Here is a 13,074-nt window from a genome sequence, read left to right as displayed (position 1 = left end):
TCTAGGATGCTGTGGTTAGGACTGCTGTAAGCTTCCCAAATATTCATGATCCCTATTTGCTTAGGAAGAGAACCCCGATTTTATTCAGGACAACAATGTCTTGAAGTAAAATACTGTATTTCTCATCACTGATTGTAGCTAGGAATGGCCAATTTGATTTAAACAGAAGAGTCATGGGTTTAGGAATTCAGGGAATGCCTTGAAGTGGTCTTGACCAGGAAGGCATCATCTTGCCCTTGCTATAATCCTCTTACACGAATGCGGGGTACAGAAATAGGTTACATTATCCATTGTGTTACCTTCACGATGAAAGCCATGTTCTAAGAACAACTGAACAGATAACGTCTAGTGATTTGGGGATACATTGTATAAGCACTGGATTATTGGGCTTCAGTGAAAAAATAATTTTTTTTAATAAAGATTTTATTTATTTATTTGACAGAGAAACAGCCAGCGAGAGAGAGAACACAAGCAGGGGGAGTGGGAGAGGAAGAAGGAGGCTCCCAGCGGAGGAGCCTGATGTGGGGCTCGATCCCAGAACGCCGGGATCACGCCCTGAGCCAAAGGCAGACGCTTAACGACTGAGCCACCCAGGCACCCCAAAAAATAAACTCTTAATTTGTCTAAGATACCATAGCAGATTTTTGTGAGTTTTATTTCCTCACACTATTGTAGTTTCCTTTCCTCTCTCTCTGTGGGCCACGCCAGGCAACAGACTGCTTCATCAGCAGCTTGACAAAAATGACCCACGTCTGGGGACGAAACCATTTAATCACTCCCAGTTCCTGGGCAGTGATCAAGTTGATCAACTGATCGAGTCACCTTCGCTCTCCTGGCAGATAGGAAGGCTCTCACCTGGTCCCAAAGCACTCCTGTCTTTCCCGGGAGGCCCCATAACTGTGGCTTAGACTATGCTTCTGGCAAGTTAACACGAACACTTGGAGACAGAAGAGCCCTTTGTGTAGAGGTAGTTTTTATTCACAGCTTTCATGGGGAGCTTGCTGCACATATTTATAAGTAATCCCATCTGTACCTTTTGACCGTAAAAGAGGTGTCAAGCTTAAAAAAAAATAAATTAAAAAATGTGGCTATGGAAGAAAAAAAGAACCAGAACCCTGGTGCAGTCAGTGGGAACATAAAATGGTACAGCTGCTGTGGGAAGCAGTACGGAGGGGCCTCCCAAAGTTAAAAAGAACTACTCGTGATCCAGCAATTCCACTTCTGGGTATATTGCCTGAAGAAAACAAAAACACTAGCTTGAAAGTGTATATGCAGCACCACGTTCATTGCAGTATTTAAATTAGCCAAGATATGAAAACAACCTGTGTCTGTTGACGGATGAGTAGAGAAAATGTGATACATACACGCAATGGATTTTTCTTCAACCTTAAGTAATGAAATCTTGCCATTTGTGACCCCATGGACGGACATCAAAGGCAATATTACTAAGCAAAATAAGTCAGAAAGACACAAGTAGCACAGGATCTCATATGTGGAGTCTACAAATAAAAAAGCTCATAGATCTAAAAACAGATCACAAGTTGCCAGAGGCAGGAGGTTGGGGATGGAAGAAATGGGTGAAGGTCCAAAGTACGAACTTCCCATTATAAAGTCAGTCCTAGAAATGTAATGTATAGCACATACAATGAATAGTATATTGCCTCTTTGAAAGTTGCTCAGATTACACCTTAATTTGTCACAAGAAAGAAATTTTGTAAATAACGTACATTGATGGATGTTCTGTCTAGGTTTAGGCAGGTAAGTGTTAGTAGGAAAAACTTCCTGGGCTTCTGAATCAATGTTTTCTTGCTTTTCAAATTAGGAGTCCTATTTCATTGCTTTATTTTGTACGTCAAAGAATGAAAAATAACCAATACGGAGACAGTTGCACTCATTTAGCAATTATGTTTGGCAAGGCAATTGCCAAGGGATATTGTCGGAAAAGATACTGTACCTTCACACGCAACTACATGCAAGTATAGTATTATAGTACATAAATATGCTTGTTACCACTGGAAAACATTTAAGTCTTTTCTATGTATCTAAGCACAGTTGTCATTTTTAGAGCATTTTTAGAAACATCTCTATTGTAAGTGTTCTTATACAAATTCTCTACATGCATATATAGTGGTCAGTCTTTAAGCTCCTTGTGTGGTACATTGAAAATGTTATGTCAGTGAATGGAAGTTATACAGACTGTGCAATACATGTAGAGGGAAGAACATTTGCAATAAAGATGCTTCTAAGAACGCTACTTGCTTACTCTCTTGAGAGCAGTGTTAAATTGGGCATTCATTCTTCACCGAGGAACTGATCTTTTAACCATGAGTGCTTGCAAATAGTGCTAGCCAGGTTCCAAGGTCTCTTGTGTCATCATTTATTGAATCTATGCAAAGCTCCTGGTCAGTTTTCTTTTACAGGCTAACATCTCTTAAACAACACTCCCTGTAGAGTTTGGTTTAAATGTTTGAGTATAACCGTAAGTATTGCCATTGTTGTGGTTCTCATTGTTGCTGCTGGAGCAAGTTCTGCTAGCGTTGTTACACTAGCTCATTTGCTTTTTTCCTCTATTTGTTCGTGATACTCGTCTCCCAATTAGTGGCAACCCACTTTAAGAAAATAACTTTTTAATATGTTTAAGCTTTAAATACACTATGGCGCATCAATGAAGGTCAAGAAAAGAGATCAAAATTCATGCCCTTATTTTGGTAATCTAGGTTCAATATTTTCTATATATATATAACAACTGTGGCTAAGCAAGTGAAAGGTTGGTGAAATTTTACGGGAGATTTTTAAAATAAATGTATGTGTAATTTAATTTATGTCATAGCTTATGTGGTTCATATAACATTTTTGCCATTTTTAAAATTTAGTATGTTATGCCCATTGAGTTGAAATTAAGATAAATTTATAACATTTTGTATTTGCCATAGTGCTTAATAGTTTTAAAGTCTAAAAAAAAAAAAATCGATCAAGGAAGGAATTTTTTTTTTCCTACAGAGTTAAAAAAAAAAAAACTTTGGCTTCCTTCTAGAAGCTGCTATTCATATTGACCTATCATCTTAGGCAGACAGAAATCTTCTGGGGCGTGAGGAACTGAGGATGACCAACCTCTCTGGAAAAACTCCCTTCTTCGTGGTCTTTTGCTTCCTTTTAAATTTTTGTTTATATGCTTGAGTGGTTTATATGCCCACTTCCCTCTTTTTACAGTAGTATGATACAGAGCATAATAAATGAAGTCATAGCTAATATTTCATAGGTGGATATGAAGTTTTTCCAGTAGTACAGATAAGAGGAATTTTCAGGTATATTAATTTGGCTTTTTACAATTATACGTAACTTCAGTGTGGGTCCATGAAGACCTACTACCATTCGAACATTTTGAAATCTGTTTCATATTGAGTAATTTCCTATCAGTAAATTACCTTATTTTTCTATTAGACACATATTGACATTAATTTCCTATTGCCAAGAATTTTATTGGCTAAAATATGGAATTTTGAGAGTTTGCATCCAAATAAATCGAATTTATTACTTGTAGCCTAAAGCATGATTTCTTATGAAGTAGGCGTTAGAGCAGTGATTCTCAGCTGGGGCAGTTTTTCTCACTAAGGGACATTTGACAAGATCTGGATGCTTTTTTATTGCATACTTGTGCACGTGTGTCTGGAAGTGCTGACATCTAGTCCATAGAGGCCAGTGATGCTGCTAAATGTCCTCTGACGTACAGGTAAACTCTCTACGAAGTTGGTCCCAAATGTTAATTGTGCTGAGGTTGAGAAATCCTGTATTACTGTGATTGGATATTAAATTAAGTTTTTAATTCTTAACTCAAATATTTTCTAAGATAAAAATATTTAAGGCCTTTTTTGTGGCATGAAAAATACCAGTCAAGAGTGCAGATCTAAATTTTCTACTAACTAAATTCATATAAAAGTATAACACAAGGATAAATCACTTAAACAGCATACTCTAAAGAGCAGACTTCTTGGACTTGGACTTGGTATTAAGGGAAAAGGAATTCCCTTCCCTAATGAGAGAGAAAAAACATCCCCCCCCAGCCACCCCAAACAAACAAACAAAAAACCCCACAAAAACAAAAACACAGAAACCAACCTAAATATAAAAGACATTACGTTATTTCTCTCTGTGGCCCAGGGATCGTTTCATAAAGCTGTTATTTGTTACAACCTATTTTGATTAAACATATCTTGACCTATCTTGGAGTAAAATTTCATTAGTTTACAAAACACACACCCTAAAATTGATAAAGCTTGAGAAGAAAGGTTTAAAATTATCATGTGGCAATAACCCTGACAAGGAGTTAAAGTATCTGTTCAGTCTTTCTTCAAAGAACTTACGAGTTAACTGATTATTGTTTAATAGAAAATGTTAAGCCCAGGGAAAGAAAACGGAAGGCAAAACTACTTTTAGTGATTTTGAGTTACTTTTGAGTTTACATATGTGAAATTCAAGAGTCCATGTTTTGAATCATTAATATCAAGTAAAAGAAAGTTATAGGCTGTATCTTCTGTCAAAAAATAACACAAGAATAATTGCTGTGAAAGTGATGAATTGACACCAAGCCATGGGAATATTTTTATAGCAAATGAATAGATTTCCAAGAGCTTCTGGTATTTGCTCATTATCCACATCTTCCCAAAATTCAATCAAGAACTATTATGGAACACACACAGTAACTGTCACTCTATTAGCTATAATATTTATATCTTCATCACAATTATATGGCCAGCTTCACAGTATTGTAAACTTTAGTAGTTCAGAAGGAAGAATCCCAAATGTTAACTGATAAGATGTAATCAAAAAGTACTCTCATGGCTGTTAATTATGTCTTTTCTCTAAAAGGAACATGATCCAAATGTGATGTTTTTGCCAGAGAATATAAGTGAGTTTTCCGGTGCCAGTATAAAACTCCATCAAATACTTCTCTGAAGTAACTGGATTAATATGCTTCCTTCAAAGGAAGAAATGCAGTTACTTCTACACTATCATAGGATATTTTATTCTATTTCTTGGTGGTTTTTTTTGTTAACACAACAGAAAAGAGTTTTACATTGCAATTTAATAGTCAATTTGTGTCTCTCCATTGCTGGACCATATTAGCAAAGTAAGCTATGTTTCAATGCTATTTGTCCAAACAGCCTAATTGAAGAAAGTAAGTTTCAATTGAGAATCTAGACTGCAACCGTATGTAGCCAACAGAAAGTGATCTGAGAAGCATAGCAAAGTTTGAAATTACATCCAATTGTAAAGAAATGCTCCTTCCTCTTGGCATTATAATCTGCTTAACCAGCGGTTTTTATTCTGAAAGCAAGGGAATGATTTATCAAATGCAATCTTTCTGAAGTCTCAGTGTATCTACTGAGTGATTACAGATGCTGTAATACAAACAGGGTCCTAGAGATACACCAGATCAATCTTCCCCAACCTGTCTTCCTTCCAACAGATACACAAAGGATGTCTGGAAAGGTTTCAGAGAACTGGTGTATTGGCCTCATAAGAGTTTATAAGATAAATACAGAGCTATATAGTACACCTAGAGAGCAGTTGTTTGTGGTCTTTGTCTTCTATTTCTTACATTTCCTTTTTAAACTGATGTAATCATATCAAATTGTAATATTTGGGATCACTATACTACTTCTGTATTCTGTAGTCTTTATTAATACTTAGAACTTTAGTCTGAATTGGTGAATATGTACTCTAGGAGGGTGTTACAGGATCTGTTTGTGTTCTTAATCTTAGGATTTCTAGATATTTTTATAGCATTCTTTAAAACCTTGGTTTTACTATAAACATATGTATTCATATATGAATACACATAATGAATATACACAGATGGGAGTACACTTAATGGAAAATCAGTCTTTGGGTGTGAAGGTTTATGTCAGCATTCCCAATACTAAGTTCAAGTTACACATGAAGTACCCCCAGCCTACCTTCTAATCTTATCTCTATACTCTTCTGGATAAATTCCCTGCATCTCTCAACACATGCCACACTTTCAAACTTCTGTGATTTCCCTAAAGCTGTTCCCTCAACTTGATTTGTCTTCATGTCCATCTCTTCCTGCCAACTTTTCCTACCCAGTTTGCAAAGCTTTACCTCACATCATATGTAATTCCTTTGAGGAAGTTGAAAGAGTCTCAGAACTATGATAAAAATAAACATCTTAGCACAAGAATCTTGTGCAAGTTACATTTCGCTGTGATTAGCCAAATGGGCTTTCAGCAATGAGTACTGGAAAACAGCAGGGGACGTTAGTGTGTGCTAATAGCAGCTTCTGGAATCTCCCATGTTCCTCGCTAGACACACACTTCATTGGCCATGGAATTCTGCCTTTCCCAGATGAGCTCCTGCCGACTTGAATAATCTGAGTGCATACATACCAAGATTTTTCATGAAGTTTTGAATTAGGACTTATTAAGGCAAATCATCTAGACCTGACACACAGGTTTGGGTTCAGTTTCTTACCACATCACTGGTCATGGTCAAAAGTAAAACTAAGGATACATGATGAACATACCATTCTTTTCCTGTTTTCTAGCCTTACACTGTAGTTCTCTAATGCTCCTTTCAAGCTGGAAATACTTAGGATATAATGTATATTTTGTCAACCTTGTCTTACACATAAAAATCAAGTAGAAAAAACTATTGTTCACATTTAATATAAAAGGTTATGTTATGTTATATATTATAGCAAGAATTATACAATTTTAACTCAAAAGCAGGAAAGTAGAGAATATTTCATTTTTAAAGATGTTTCCCTTTATAATACCCTGGTTCTAATACGTTACTATATTATATATGGCACAGTACCGGAGATCAGAAATGCTATTTTTAAGAGGGAAATTCTGAAATTATTCTTACTAAAGACTTTATGATTGTAGATTTCACTATTGAGCTTCTCACATTTCAGTGTGTACTAGAATATAGTCTCTACATAATTACAGGATTTGTATTTTTGGTATGACTTTCCTAGTCTTCTGTATATCTAATGAGCTACCGTTATTTTCTGAATAGATCTAGCTCTTTAGAAAGAGGGAAACCCCTCAAACTCTAAACACTAATATTCTGCAATAACGAAAGGCAAACTTTGATTGCCTAAGTTACACCTTTTTTCCCCCATACTTGGTTAGTGAAAAAGAATGAATTATGGAGTAAGTCTGGAGGCTTTTAATTTCTGTACAGTAATTCAAACTAACAAAAAGGTTTAAGTTGGGAAGAATGAATAACTTGAGATTTATAATTGGCATTTTATTTATATATTTTAAAAGATCATAAAGTACTTAAGTTAATTTAGTCTCTTGAATAGGCATAAGTATATTTAATATTATTTGTTTTATTTAATATTATTTGTGTTTTAGGTTACCAGGTTTTACTTTAAATCTCAGGTGCAGAGAATTGATTGAACCTTCAGTCCATGTCACATTATCTAAGATGATCTATAAAGGGTTCCTCTTGCACCCCAATGCTACTTTATGCTACCTCACATGCATCTACTCGTAAAATTCACATATAGTTCATCTAAGATTTAGGTACATTTATTTACGCTATAAATCTTGTTTTCTTAATACTTTTATTCGGTAAATATGGATACATCTTAAAAACACATTTATTCACATCTGGCATATTCCATCTCATTATTCCATAATAGTCTGAAATATGTACCTATTGACTTCAATCTCTAGTGATGAAAACATAAATGGGTCCAGGCTACCCAAGTGCCCCTGCAGTGAAGATCCTTATATGTGATCTTTCACTCCTTATGAGAGTGACCCCTGCAGTCACACTGGAAGAAGGATAGCTGAGCCCCAAGGTCTACACATTCTTAATTTCAATAATTACTGGCAGATTGTTCTGCAGAAAAGATGTTGCAATAGAAACTCCCACCATCGGTGACATTTCTCCAGATTTATCATTTGCTATTATCGGACTTTTAAATTTTGTCTATTTGACAGGTGTGATGTAGTTTATATTGTGTGACTTTTCACTTTGCTAATTTCAGCCTTTTGGGTTTTTTTATATGCATATTAACTCCCTCCATTTTGGATTTCCTGTCCTTTTCTTTTAGATGTACAGTAATTCTTCTACTTCTAATATTAAAGACTATTAGATGTTGTAATTATCCCTCATTTCCATATATCTTATAAATACGTTGAGGCATTCTCATGACAGGAATTCCTAGTTTTCTTATGACATTTAACAATTTTCTTCACCTGGGGTGATATGCGACAGAAAAAGATCATGGCTGACTTATCTATATGATGCTATTATCTGCTTTCTTCAGACATTTCAGCATTCCTTGACATTAGCTCCTAGACTCTTTCCAGAATCACTACAGTATACTTTATCCCATCAAAGTGTCACACTGGCCATTTACCAGGGAAATTGGGGGCGGGGGTGGTCATAAAACAAAAGCATCTCTGTTTTGCAAGTATTTCTCATTTTTTATCTGCAATTTGGAAACTTGTATTTGCCTCCTATAATCACCAGGGTTACCTTCTAATGAGGGAGCCAAAAACCCACCAATAATTTGAGGTCTTTATAGAAACTACCACAGATTCATATGCATTTTTTTTAACCCAACCACTGTCAAGGATACATACAAGCAGTAAGTCCAAATAATGAAATTTTACTGTAAAATAAAAGCCCTTGTCATTTTCTTTTATTCTCAGTTAAATGTAATAAATTCCAAAGCTCCAAGACCTAATTAACCAATTACTTGTCCTCTGTTATGTGTGAAGCTGAGTCACTCATAAGTAGTCTTAAATACAAACTGAAATGAATTTTCCGTAGATATCTACAACTTATTCTAGTTAGAACACCTTTGTGTACTGAAAACTGGGACTATAATATGACTTAAAGGGATAGTACAGAAAAGCATTATTTAAAATAAGATGTAGAGATCTCTGTAACATAATTGATATTCAGTAAGTTAGAATATTTCATTTCATAGTTTTCCATTGGTACTTAAGTCAAAAACATGTACGTAATTATTTGAATCACACTAAAATTTTCTTTAAAGACATTGGTTTTACAGAATTTGTGCTTTGACTTCTATCTGCTACCTAGAGACATCCAATTTACGCTTATTAAATGTTTAAGAGTTCATATGTCTAAAGTAGTACATTTTAATGAAAAATAGGTTTGTTAGAGAAATCACAGAAAATCTAAAGGATTTTTAAGAATTACTTAGAAAGTTATAACTTGCTTCTTAAAGTAGGACAAGAAGCTATTTAAATAGGATGGGAGGCCTTAGGGTGCAGTGAACATTTTAATTGCATATTTAATTAGAAATACGCTAGAGAGGTAGTGTTTAGTTTAGCTGAAGCTCATGGGCCTTGGCAAAACATTTTTTTTTCTAACTAATATTTTCTTTTACCTTTTTAGAAATTAGATGGAGCTGAATAGAATTTAATTTTGTTGCTATTCGTTATGAAAGGATTAGAACCTTTTATTTTCTTATGGAAAATAAGTTGACAGGTTTATTTTAAAGGCTTTTTCTCTTTTAATTATCCTTGAAACTTAGTACCTGAACATTTGACAGTTCAGGAAAGATTAAAATAGCATCTTGACTGTATAAAATATAATGTCTTTTATAGGTTTTTACTACTTAACCCAGAGCTTCAGTATCTGGGTGGTATCGCCACGAAGAGTTGAGAAGGTATGAAGCCTTTAAGGTAAAACTAACTGGACTGAATGGCTTTATGTGAAGGAGCTGTATTATTAGCAAGGCCTAATTAAAGATTCCTAGGTTTATCATATTGTACTGGACAGAAGTTTTTCCTATGATACGTTTAAGCCTGTTTTCTGCACTGTTTAATGCCACCTATTTCAATGGAGAACAGAAGCCGAGTGAGTCCATCTCTGCACAGTTTTTACTGTCATAGCATTTTCCATTCTGGGCAACGTTGAAAGCGTAAAACTACTCAAGGGGCTCTAGACTGTACCCAGTTGTACTTTTTTTTTTATATATTTTATTTATTTATTTGACAGAGAGAGACAGCCAGCGAGAGAGGGAACACAAGCAGGGGGAGTGGGAGAGGAAGAAGCAGGCTCGCAGAGAAGGAGCCTGATGTGGGACTCGATCCCAGAATGCTGGGATCATGCCCTGAGTCAAAGGCAGACGCCCAACGACTGCGCTACCCAGGCACCCCCCAGTTGTACATTCTTTATGTTATCCTGAGAGTTCCTCATTTACTGGAGGCACCTGTGTCAACTCTTAACATTATGATCTTTCAGGGGGTGTTATCTTTTCAAATGCATTGCTCCTTGTCATGAGCTACTGATAGGCAGCTGGGTGGTTGAGAAGATACACTTTCCTTCCATGATTATTGGCATTCCTCTGTCTCCAGGAAGTAAGTGTGCTCCTGGAGCATAAACCAAGCTACGTGGTACTGGGAAGCGTCAGAAAGGAAATTCAAGAGGTAGAATGCATAGCAATGGCAGAACTTAAAGAATTTGGCTCAATTTCAGTGGATTAAATAATGGGTTTCTGGGTTGTTGAGGATGTGTTATGGCAGGGGGTGTTAATTATGTTGAATGGTGTGTTAGGTTTCCACTTGCACAGACCGAGCAGCTTAACACACCTATTGTTATCTCATAATTCTGTAGGTGAGAAGTCCAAGTATGGTGTGTGTCTGGGTTCACTGCCTATGGTCTCCAAAAACCAAAAATCAAGATATTGACTGCACTGCACTCTCTCTAGAGCTAGGGGTCCTTTTCCAAGCTCAGGTGGTTTTAGCAGAGTTCTATTCAAGTATGTAGGACTAAAGTTGCCTTCCTTGCCACGTGGCCCCCTTCCCTTTTAAAGACAGCAATAAATATGTCCGTTATGCCCTTTTCCTTTGCCCAAATCTCTCACTTCAGAATCTGTCTTCACAGAGAACCCAGTCCCTTTTAAGAACTCAACTGATTGGGTGAGGCCCAAGATACTGCTTAAAAGTCAGTTGTGACATAACTTCCCAATCATCGGAGTAAAACTCAGTCCTGGAGATTATACAGGGCATGCACAGTAGGGGCAGCAATGCTGAAAGCCATTTTAGTATTTTCACTACTAAAGGAAGGTTCATTGTATGACATTTTAATAAGCTATACTACTATCTATATTCAATGAAAGCACTTAAAATGCATGCGTACATGTAAAGGGATGAGAATAAGGAACTCAGAGACTTAGAATTTCAAAGGTAATGTTTTCTCAAGGCCCATGAGCTTCAGCTAAACTCTACTGATCTAGCATTTTTCTAAAATACAATTAAAACAATTTGACACTTATTACCAAGTTATAATTGTCAACGCATGGTACTTAAACACAACCTAGTATCAGACTTATGAAGACAAGGAGTTTCAGTGTAGGAGGCCAGTGGCACTGTAGATGAGTAAGGAAAATGGGACTCAGTAATCGTAGCAGAACTCTTAGTTCAAAACAAGCAAACGAGCATGTATTAACCCCCTCTGGCATGCCTAAAACTCTGCTAACACTATAAAAGATACAAAAAGCCCAAGTCGTGACCTTTTTTCCTTAATATTGACTGGAATAAACCATCTCTCCACAAAAGTCACAAGTGCCTAATTATGCAGTACTCAGTGTAAATGCAGTGCAAAAGTAGAAAAAAATTAAGAGTTGAAATAATTTTGTTTCAGAGGCATTAAGTAATAAAGAGTGTGATCTGGGCTTTGAAGGATGACTGATACATAAACACACGCAGTGGAAGAAGGACAGTGTTTGAGGTTTTAGCCTCAACACAGAAGTGGGTTTTTCTGAAACTGATTGGACAGAGGATATATCTTGTGGACAAGTGTGTTTGAACAGAATGAGCGGGGATGGTTTGTCACGTGCTTTGAAGATCCTAAGAGGCATCATACACCAGAGAGCAGCCAGAGTGTGACATGATGAAAGTGGTGTTTCATAAGGATAATTTGGGGGTGTTGTGGACTTTATAGAAGCCTGTGGAAATGCCAAGGGCAGGAAAACTAGAAGGCCATCTCCACAGTGCAAGTTGAAAGCTCTTTACACGGGTAGTAACTGTGGAAACAGAGGAAACTGAAATATCACCAAGACTTGCTCCCAGAAGAAACAACTGGAACTGGGGACATCTAGTCTTTAACCAAGTTGGGACATGTTATCAACATCTTCCTGGTTGTCAGCCTGGTTGGTCAGAAGAAGGTTAGCACCATAAAAGAACTAGCTAGCTCCCACTGTAATTCAGTTTTGAAGACCAAGAGCCTAGTTATAAGCAGGCATGTTGAGCTTGAAAGGATGGCTCTTTATTCAAACATACACGCTCCACCCTAAGTTTCAAACACCACCAGAAATAGCCAAGTTCATGATTAGAGGTAAAGATTTTTAAGTAATTAGAGATAGAAGCCACAGGGACGAAAAACTTCATGGTGAACCTAAGTGAAAGGAGACACCATTAAAGATTTAAGGAAAAGATTTTGTGAGGCCATTTCTGTTATGAAGAGCAAGAAGCATCAAAAACCATGAGTGCAAAGGGAACAGGCAAATGGAAATCAAGAGGTAAGACCTAAGGCAGAGAAAGTAGTCCATTACCAGATGCTGAGATAAGATGGGGAGAACCAAGAAAAACCATTTGTTTCAGTTTTTTGAAAAAAGAGAAATTTTCATGTAATAAACATGTATGAGAGCCTTACTATCTAGTACTGATTGGGCCCGCAGATGCTCAAGAACAAAATTTAACAAAGATTTTTCAAGAAATCCTAGAAGTGGTAGGGTCTTGAGGTAATAACTGAGAATATATACCTACCACATGGTCTTTTTTTCAGTTTATTTCAACAAAACAACCCCAAGTTGCAAGCTTATTTACTACACCTATGTGTGCATGAAGCTTGCTCATTCTAAGATTCTCGGTCCATTTTTTTTTCTTAATACCACACCAAACATGCAGACCTGTGTTAGGCTTTTAGTGACCATGAATAACTAAGCAAATAATTTTTCTCCCATAGGTTTACATCCCTTTTGATGCCAGAAATTTTATTTGAGTACCATAAGCTACATACACCAAGAAATGCAAAGATCATTTTTAAAGGAAG

This window comes from Ursus maritimus, unplaced genomic scaffold (genome assembly GCF_017311325.1).
Source record: "Ursus maritimus isolate PB19 unplaced genomic scaffold, ASM1731132v1 scaffold_10, whole genome shotgun sequence".
Lineage (NCBI taxonomy): Eukaryota > Metazoa > Chordata > Mammalia > Carnivora > Ursidae > Ursus > Ursus maritimus.
This window is presented reverse-complemented; position numbering follows the sequence as displayed.